The following is a 10,777-nucleotide window of genomic DNA, read 5'->3' as shown; positions in this document are numbered from 1 at the left end:
ATATTATTTAAACGATACATGGTTACAATGTATATAGTTAATGCTCATACTATAAAAGGAATCAATAGATGATGGACTTAAGGCACAGAAATACCAATATTTGGCTCTGTCTGCTGGAGAATGGTTTCCTTAAACGTGGAGATAAGAGCTTCTTTCTGACATTTTCTCACACGGCACTGCACACAGTGGACAGACTATTGTTCCTGAGCTGATAAGTTACATGTGGTGATAAGCTGACACTAATGTGTATGTACACACATCTACGTGCTCATGGGACCACGGAGTTAGAATGATCATGTGACATGACATTTTTAATGCAGGGAGCAGTGAAATGGCCTTATTCCCAGAATGATTCTGTCTGATGTCATGTAAGTTATAGTTACAGACCTTCAAGTTTGAGGTCAGGAATTGGGCAGAAAAATAACTTTAGATTTATTGGTAATAAATTCAAATATATTAGTTTCCTTTGACAAAGTGCAAGACAAAAAGGGGTACTGTGCCTGCTGCTGCAAGTTTTTTCTCCAATATCTTATTGATGACTTTCATAGATTCTTTCTGAAATCCTTACAGGCAAGTTATGCAACAAGCACGCAGGTGTGATGTCTTTCTTCTGATGATTTTAAAGGTCCAATCAAACCCTGAACTCTGGGTAGGTGAAAATTACCTTCAAATGCACTGAGTCTTCACAGTAGTGGGAAAACTAAAAAACAGCCCTTCGTTGCGAATCCTGCGAGCTGAGGTTCATGAAGTTGGCAAAAACTGTCCAACACACCTTCTTCAAATGTCACAATCTGACTGGGAATGCTAAGCACAGTCCTGGGAAGTATTAAATAATACAGGAGTGATCCAAGTAAATCTGGGTTCCTAGCGGCTCTGTGAAGTATCCCTAAATGTTACAAATATGACTCCGTACAGCCCTGAAATATAATAAAAAGTTTTTACTAGGGGCACTTGGGTGGCTCAGTCAGTTAGGCTGACTCTTGATTTCGGCTCAGGTTTCGATCTCACGGTTCATGGGTTCAAGCCCCATGTCGGGCTCTGCACCCTCAGCGCACTTTCTGTCTCTCCCCTGGCTCATTCTCTCTCTCTCTCTCTCTCTCTCTCTCTCTCAATCTGTCTCAAAATAAATAAATAAACAAGTAAACATTAAAGAAAAATAAAAGCTGTTACTAAACTTCTCTTGAACAAGTAGCAAAGGAGAAATTTTTTTTAATTCAGAAAAATTCCTAAAATTTCCCTTATGTCTCTCAACAAAACTCTAGACCAACTGGCTCTCCTATTTAATTCATCACTGGTCCCTTTTACTCTCTTGTCCCCACTTTGTGGATCTTTTTTTTTTTTTAGGTTTATTTATTTATTTTTAATTTTTTTAATGTTTACTTATTTTTGAGAGAAAGACAGAGCATGAGTGGGGGAGGGAGAGAGAGAGAGAGAGAGAGACAGACAGACAGACAGAATCTGAAACAGGCTCCAGGCTCTGAGCTGTAAGCACAGACCCGGACACGGGGCTCAAACCCACAAGCCGTGAGATCATGACCTGAGCCGAAGTCAGACGCTTAACTCACTAAGCCACCAGGCGCCCCAAGGTTTATTTATTTTTTGAGAGAGAGAGGGAGAGAAAGAGTACATGCTTGTGGGGAGGGGCGGAGAGAGAGAGAGAGAGGGAGGGAGAGAAAACTGAGCAGGCTTCAGGCTATCAGTGCAGAGCCCCATGAGGGGCTTGATCCCACAAACCATGAGATCATGACCTGAGCCAAAACTGAGAGTCCGATGCTTAACCAACCACGTCACCCAGGTGCCCCTATGCTTTTTCTAACATAGCATGACCTATAGCATTCTCTGTGCTTCTTAAATTCTGCATTTTGGCTTGTGATGGTGCTTAGGACCATAAGGGCTCAACAGTCAAGCAATGCAGCATAAGATCCTCCCTGGAAGGTGAGAGAAGAAAAAATTAGGGTGTTGTGTGTGTGTGTGTGTGTGTGTGTGTGTGCGCGCGCGCGCGCTCACCAGCAACATTACAATGCCATTTACTAAAGCAACAGAGGAATTGCTACATAGTCCTATATAATAACTGCTAAATGGGTCACCTAAGGCAGGCAGTCAGGGAAGGAACTCTTTACTTTTGGCCAAGGTGAGCAAGAAAGAATTGATGGGGGAGGTGAACAGGAAGTGAGGAGAATTTGGACTGGGGAGGAGAAAAGACTCAAAGGACTTGGTAGGTAGGTAATCAAATATTTTGAGAATGTATCCTAAGTGATAAGAATGTAAGCTCCTGGAAGGCAAAGGAATTTGAAAAATTGTTAGTGCTCACGGTAGAAAATAAATATTTGTGGAATGAATGTCACCTGCCTTTGTGGAATATGGAATAGATTATGTGTGTGTGGAACACATAATTTGAATATAGTCTTAAGAATTAAGAGATACCCTCTAGAGCAGTATTTTCCAAACTTCTTGGACTACCGTCATAGTAAGAAATGCATTTTTAATTTGTACCTATAACCTGTGTTTGCATATGGAGGCATGCATGCCCGTACATGTAATATACACCCGTATATGTACACAAGGTGAAAGTTCATAAAACAGGTTTACCTTCCACACCTGTGCTGCACTGCTAATTTCTACTCTGTTGTAGCTGGTGAGAAATAGTGGCCATCCCAGACCCACTGAATACACTTCCCAGTCTCCAATGAATGGAGACGGACAGTTTAAGAAATGAACTGCTGTAGCGTATAGACCAAAATGGAAACAGAATAAAACAAAACAAAAACGCACACAGAAGCCAAACGGTTACTGTGAGTGTGTGGATTTGCTGGTGCTGGTAGGGCGGTAGCTGGCCTGCGGATAAACTGATACGGGGCGCAACCTTTCAAGGGCATTTAAAAAGTTTCAAAAAGAGGAACAACAACAATGACTACAACAAAGCAAATGCAAAGTAAAACAAAATGTATCCTGTAAGCCAAATAAAGGTGGCCTAGGCCTGACCTGACACAGGGTCCTTGGTTTGTTACTTCTGCTCTGGAGGGTAGAAGGCAAAATCAACCAATTGTGAACAAATCCAAATGTCTTAAATAGGAGGGCTTCGGGGCGCCTGGGTGGCTCAGTGGATTGAGCATCCGACTTCAGCTCAGGTCACGATCTCGCGGTCCGTGAGTTCGAGCCCCGCATCAGGCTCTGGGCTGATGGCTCAGAGCCTGGAGCCTGCTTTGGATTCTGTGTCTCCCTCTGTCTCTGCCCCTCCCCCGTTCATGCTCTGTCTCTCTCTGTCTCAAAAATAAATAAATGTTAAAAAAAAATTTTTTTTTAAAAAATAGGAGGGCTTCATTGCACTCAAAGTCATTGAGTTTCTTCACCTACCTTCAATTTCTTCTCTCTTCGAGCACCTTAACGGTAATTGAAGGAACTGGACCTTTTAATAAAATCAACACAATTACATTCAATTTAAAATGAGATGCAGGGCGCCTGGGTGGCTCAGGTCATGATCTCGCAGTCTGTAAGTTCCAGCCCGAGACGGGCTCTGTGCTGACAGCCCGGAGCCTGGAGCCTGCTTCGGATTCTGTGTCTCCCTCTCTCTCTGCCCCTCCCCTGCTCATGCTCGGTCTCTCTCTCTCTCAAAAATAAACATTAAAAAATTTAAAAAAATAAAATGAGATGCACCGATCAGTTTATCCAATTAAAAGCTACTCACTGACAACAACCTTCCCATTCAGGGGTATGTGTGTGTAACTGTCACTGTCATTATTGTCCTTATTTTGTACACCAACCCATGTTTGAAAATATTTGAAATTTCAATATTTGACTTTTTACTTAGGATATAAAAATATCTTTCCTTTCTTTCAGTGTTCAGTTAGGTCTATACATGATCTTAAACTCTGCTTTCTTGTCCCACATCTACATCCAGAGACTGGTTTTTATTTTACACAGAAATAAATTTTAGCTTAAAATAATTTCCACACCTACTTTGTTTAAAGAAGAGCTACGAAACATTAAATTTAATTTATGAAGCCCTCTATTTGTGTTCCAGTCCCCTGCACATACACACTGTGGTAATGCTGTGTCTCTATATGCCAATGACATTAGAGTTTCTGGCAAAATTCAATATGTAATCAATTATCACCTGTCATGAATGGCTTTTAAGATCCAGCCAGATATTTTAAAAATACCGCTTAGCTCCACTGAGCAGGGAAATCCCCCTCTGAAAGTGGGGATGGCCTTCGTCCTTAAATCTCTTATTCAAAGCAGTTTGGACAAGTTTCAGCTTTAGTCAATATGAAATAGAGTCCAGCAATGTACATCTCCAAAGACAGAGAATTTTAGCTATTTCAAAACTTCAAGAGTATTCTCGTTGCTTAGAAAAGAAATGATAACAAATCTTTAATCTTTCCTTTTTTTCCTCTGTAGGGAGCAAGAATCTTACATGCACTGGTTACAGTCCAGCACCTCTTTTTTCCTTCACTTTTATGCTTGTTTTGATTTCAAACCACCAATTGAGAAGGACTGGACTCCGCCTCCTAGAATTCCAATAAGTATTGTACTTTCTTTTTCTTAATTGATTCTCTCAGAGAAAATAAAAATCTATCATTATCCTCCCAGCCAGAGAATATCATTAATATCCCAACATAATAGCTTTTCTAGGCTTAGACACGTAATTTTATTTTCTCAACTATTATTGGATGGCTTTATGATCTGCTTTTCTCCTAGTTAGTAACATTGTGATCACCTCTTTGTATCACATTTAATTCACTTCTGACTATATCAACAGAAGGAAGCTGTAATGCAAATCCCCCCAAACTGCAGTTTCAAAGGTAGGGAGATAACTCAGGGTGTTCCATACTCATCAACATTTACTCTCTCGGCCTCGAACGCTCATTGCTACATATTCGGCAAGTGCCCAGCCCGGTGAGGATCACGCACGGTTGGGGCCCAGTGTGTAGAGTCTGGGGAAACCAGTGCTAATGGACTGAAATTAGAGACACAAAAAGACACAAAAAGCACAGCCTGTTACTTGGCGACACTGGCATTTGCCTGCTTCAAGAGAGGTCAGAGGATTACTGCTTTTAAGCACAATCATTGCCACGGCACCAGAAAGTGGAGAAGCTACTTCGAATCATTTATTTCCAGGATTTAGGTATTTGGGGATTAAAGGATTAGCTACTATGATCAGGAAACAGATAACTAATGGATAATGTTAAGCTCATCGTCTTATCTGCAGTAGACGTCCAGGAAATGCCATCAAGACATGATCTGCCTGAACAATCTGGACACTGATAAGATAAACTTGAGGCCATTTCTTCCCAGTCTTAAGCTGCGGTTAAGTTCCCCGGTGAGGAATTTACAGTGGGTCCTACCTCCTAGCATTGCTGGGCAGAATCCCTGAAAATGATTGCATCTGTGTGAGTTCATTCCACCAATGTTGAGGCCTCACTGTCCTCTTTGTGATGGGCCTGGGCTAGACGGTCGGATGAATTGTTCCAGATTCGGTATCTGTACTGCCTCTCCTAGATTCTCTGGCCTGCCTTTAAGGAAACAGGCTTTCTTAGACCTCCAGGGGGCAGCCCCATACCAGCTGTTATGAAGGACAGGGTCAGATTATTGGGAGGAAAAGAGGAGGACTTCTGTCCCTTGCTCACGCAGACAGCCGCACCCAACAAAGAGTTGCTGACAGACACCTGCACAGCACCTCAACGTGGGGTGGGGCAGAGATGAGCCATCTTTATTGGTGGCTAAATAGTCAAGGCTCATAGTTGTGGGCCTCAGTTCTGACACTTTTAGAGATTTTCAGTGAGTTCCAGAGAAGTGTGGGAGCTTGTGTCCACAAAGTGACCACATGTGAGTGATCCTGCCATAGCAGGCTTTGAGGGCATAAAAAGCATACATATTCATTGTATATTCATGCTTAATAGCCACAGTTTTTCAATAGCAGATTCTAGAATCTATAGGAGCCAGTGGTTTGTGAGAAATTAACCCTTGGTTTGGTCCGTTTTTGCCTCTACAGATTTGCACTCCTTTCTTTAAGACGATAAGATCAGAAATGATTCTCTACAGATCACATTTTATTTTATTTATTTATTTTTTTATATTTATTTTTGGGACAGAGAGAGACAGAGCATGAACGGGGGAGGGGCAGAGAGAGAGGGAGACACAGAATCGGAAACAGGCTCCAGGCTCTGAGCCATCAGCCCAGAGCCCGACGCGGGGCTCGAACCCACGGACCGCGAGATCGCGACCTGGCTGAAGTCGGACGCTTAACCGACTGAGCCACCCAGGCGCCCCTCTACAGATCACATTTTAAAGTGAATTAATTGGCAGAAATATTTGTGAAGCATTCCCTGTGGGAGTTTCGAAAACACCGAATCTCTTTTGCTTTCGATGAGTTTATATTTTAGCAGGATATCTAGGAACACAAAATAAGCACCCAAATCACTGAGTCACTCCCCTTTTGGGGGGAGAAGTATTGAATGCCTGGGAGGCTTGCAAGATGTAGCTACACTGAGAGTCCTGTCCCAGATCATAATGGTGGAGGAAAAATCAAAGCTTTCCCCAGTTCCCAGTTATAGGAGAAAAATGTCAAGTGGTGGATAGTAATCACTATAAAACCACCTCTATATGGAAGCAACCCTGTGCTGTGCTGATAGCTTAAGGTGAGGCCAAGGTTGAATTATCATTTATGAGCATTTCCCTGGGAAGCGCTTTTTAGCAGTGTGCTCTCATTTATGAGTTCCCAGGGCTGCGTGAGCAGTAGTTGTCTGTATATATGTTTCACACGGAAACACACACACACACACACACACACACACACATGCACAACAAATCGCTAAGGTGGTCCCACTCAAGGAATTCAACTGCAGGGAAGCACCTGGTTGATGCTACCTTAAAAAAACAAAACAAAACAACTAAGACGTTCATTACTGCACGTCTAGCAAGAAGTCTAGAAGCAGGTCAGTTCTTAGCAGGGGCCTCTCTTGGAAGATGCCTCAGAAGAGCAGCTTAAATTCTCATATTAATAAATTCCAAGTTACTTAACACATATATATATATACCTCCTGACTGCCCTCTCCTAGATGGAAGCAGATCTGACTTGTCTTGGAGGTCTTCCCAGCTGGGGGACTTAGCAGTGGGTTCCCAGGCTGAGCAAAGTGAGGTTTAACCTCTCAACTATTCTGTCCATTTCTTCCTTTTTTTATAACAATTTTATTATTTTATTTATTTTTTTGAAGGCTTCATTTTTTTAAATTTTTTTAAAAATTTACATCCAAATTAGTTAGTATATAGTGCAACAATGATTTCAGGAGTAGATTCCTTAATGTCCCTTACCTATTTAGTCATCCCCCCTCCCACAACCCCTCCAGCAACCCTGTTTATTCTCCATATTTAAGAGTCTCTTATGTTTTGTCCCCCTCCCTGTTTTTATATTATTTTTGCTTCCCTTCCCTTGTGTTCATCTGTTTTGTCTCTTAAAGTCCTCATAGGAGTGAAGTCATATGATTTTTGTCTTTTTCTGACTAATTTCACTTAGCATAATACCCTCCAGTTCCATCCACACAGTTGCAAATGGCAAGATTTCATTCTTTTTGATTGCTGAGTAATACTCCATTGTATATCTATACCACACCTTCTTTATCCATTCATCCATCGATGGACATCTGGGCTCTTTCCATACTTTGGCTATTGTTGATAGTGCTGCTATAGACATGGGGGTGCATGTGTCCCTTTGAAACAGCACACCTGTATCCCGTGGACAAATGCCTAGTAGTGCCAATTGCTGGGTCATAGGGAAGTTCTATTTTTAGTTTTTTGAGGAGCCTCCATACTGTTTTCTAGAGTGGCTGCACCAGCTTGCATTCCCATATTCTGTCCATTTCTAAGCTGAAAGCGCATGCATCTATGATGTTGTGTCATAACATCATTTTAATAACAATACTTAACACGTAGCATTATATGAATTACCACCATGTACTCACAACTACCCTGTTGTGATGATACCATTAACTCTATTTTCCGGAATAGTAAACTAGAGCTCAGAGTATTTAAATTGCTTGCCCTGTGCCTGACAGGTGGACAGGGACAAAACCTGACCTTGAGCTCAGGTGCTCTGCACAGTAAATCTCATGTGTGTTTCTCCGGCATTGTCCTAGATGTCCATAGGCCTGTCTTGGGTATAATTTCCTGGTAGGCTATCATAATGTGTACTTAAAATTCAGACAAAGAAGGGCCATATGATTGATCAAACAAGCACATTAAAAAACATCCTCACCACTACATTGTCACAGCCACACACACACTCTTGGGAGCTGTTTTCTATGCTCAGTAGGATTGTAGCTTCCTGTTTGTGTACTGAACACAGTGATTCCGTGAGGAGTAAGACTGAACATTCCCTGCCTCCTCCCACTTTCTCTGCCATAGGTTCTCTGGCCCCTAATGGCAGGACTTTGTATCTCCAGCACCTGACTCTGCTGCCCACACCCCTTCTTAGGAGAGCAGCCAAGTGGCAATCGCCACGTCACCCTTAGCCTGCCTGCACAGCTTGTCCCCATGAAAGGCTCCTGTCTTCCACCTCAAACATGGCCACCCTGACCTGGGGATTAGAGACTGTCAAGATTTATCCCTTCTACCCCCCGTCCCTGTATCTCAGGCAGACAGAAAGCTCAAGACTCCCAGCTCATTCCTTGCCACCAAACTCTCCTCCCCTAAACTGACTCATAGGCTCAGCCCCCTTCAATCCCAGGCACACGCACCATAGCCTCTGGAACTCACTGTCCATCTCCAGCAAAAATCCTCTGATCCTCAACCTCTTCCCTCTCTTATCTCAATTCAAGCCTAGCTCTTCTCTAAGGATACTTTTCCATAGCCCTCTCAGGCCATGTGCATTTCCTTTCCTATGCCCAGGGTGCCTGAGTTGGCCTCCTTACTCTTCCTTCATTACTCTTCACTAGCTCTTCTGGACCATTCTCCTTTCCCTCTTCCCCCTGCCTCCCTCACCCAGCTCACTGGAAGTTTGGGCTCGCAGGCTCTGCTGTCTGCTACCATTTCCTGTGGCTCCTCCAGATCTCACTTCAAGTATTCCTCTTCGTGATTGGCCCTTCCCATCTACTTAACTCATTCCATCTAACCTCCTATCTCCAACAGTCCCCAACTCCACAGGAAGCTTTTGGTTCTACTCTGTTTGCACTGTCACTCATATTTTCTTATCTCCTCTTTTCCTACTCCCTTGGATTCTGTGGTTCAACATTACAATCCGACCTTATACACATACTCAACCTTCTGGTTCCCCTCTCCCTCCACCGTACTCATCTAGCAAAACCACAACTCTAATTAAACCAGAATCTGTCTACTCCATATCATTCCCCAAAGGCTAAACATAGCCGGGGGAAAACACTCAACTTTATAGGCTGATGTCTCATTTGAGGCACGAGCGCACATAGCAGGTGGGCCCCAGTGCTGCCCAGCGAGTCTACAGTCCATTTCCCTTTACCAGTCACTCCACCGCTCTCCCCTGTGACTGTGCTACCTCTTCTCTATTCTTCTGAAGCCTCCAGCATCTCCTCCCACTCCCCTCTCGGCCATTATCTGCTTTCTTATTCCATGATGAAAACACTAATACTAGGAAATTTCATACATCTGTTTCTATATTTTCCTTCTTCCATTCTCTTATTATGGATGTGCTAAAACCATGCACTAGAGTCAATCCCCTCTCCTACCCCAGGGCATCTCTTGTGGGATGAACTGTGCCCCTCCAAAGTTCGTATGTTGAAGTCTTAACCTCCAGGATCTCAGAATGTGACTATATTTAGAAATAAGGTATTTAAAGATGCAATTAAGATTAAATAATGTACCAAGGATGAGCTTTAATCCAGTGTGACTGCTGTCCTTACAAGAGGAGAAGATTACGGCACAGAGAGGCACACAGAGAGGTCACAGGAAGATAGCAGAAGACAGTCATCTACAAGCCAAGAAGAGAGGCCTTCAGCAGGAACTGACCCTGCTGATACCTTCTCTGGGACTTCTTGCCTCCAAAACACACAATACATTTCTGTTGTTTTAGCCACACAGTCTGTGACACTTTGTTATGGCAGCCCTGGAAAACTAATGCAGCTTCTGTCTTCAAATTCTTCATATTTTTCTTGTATTAGCACATTTTTCCTTTCAACTGAACTATTAATATCAGCATAAAAACAAGCTATATACTTACTGTCTTCTGTTGTTAAAACAAAACAAAACAAAATTCTGCCTTGGCCTCACATTGCCTTCCAGCTCTGCTCCCTTTACAGGAAAACCCCTCTTCTAGGAATTATCTCTATTCACGGTCTCCATTCATTCTCCTCTCGGACTCCTCTGAACCAACCCTAGGTGGGCTTTCAGCGCTACCACTCCATCAAAACAGCCTTTTCTAAATTCAGCAGTGACCTAGGCAAAGTGGACTTTCCTCAGTGCTCACCTTACTCAGAATATCTGATATGGTTTCTTTTGAAAGACTTCTCTTGGCTTCTGGGCCTCCTCTTTTTGGTTTGGTTACTCTGGTCCCTGTCTAGTCACTCTGTTCCTGTTTCTTGCTTGCTTCTCCTCATTTCTGCTACCTCTTTTAATGGTGGAGTTCCACGGGCTCAGTCCTTAGACTTCTTCTCTGACTACACTCTCTTGGAGGTAATCTCAGTCTAGTGTCTTGGCCTCACAAGCTATCTCTATGCTGATGACTCCCAAGTTTGTGGCTTTAATTCCAAGTGTCCCCTGAACCACAGACTTCTCTATCTGCAGGCCAATAAAGATTTTGAGATTGACTTGC

Source organism: Lynx rufus, unplaced genomic scaffold (assembly GCF_022079265.1).
Source record: "Lynx rufus isolate CCGP_SWC_20201006 ecotype Redwood Valley unplaced genomic scaffold, mLynRuf1.p SCAF_2, whole genome shotgun sequence".
NCBI classification, from domain to species: domain Eukaryota; kingdom Metazoa; phylum Chordata; class Mammalia; order Carnivora; family Felidae; genus Lynx; species Lynx rufus.
Note: the sequence above shows the minus strand (reverse complement) of the source record.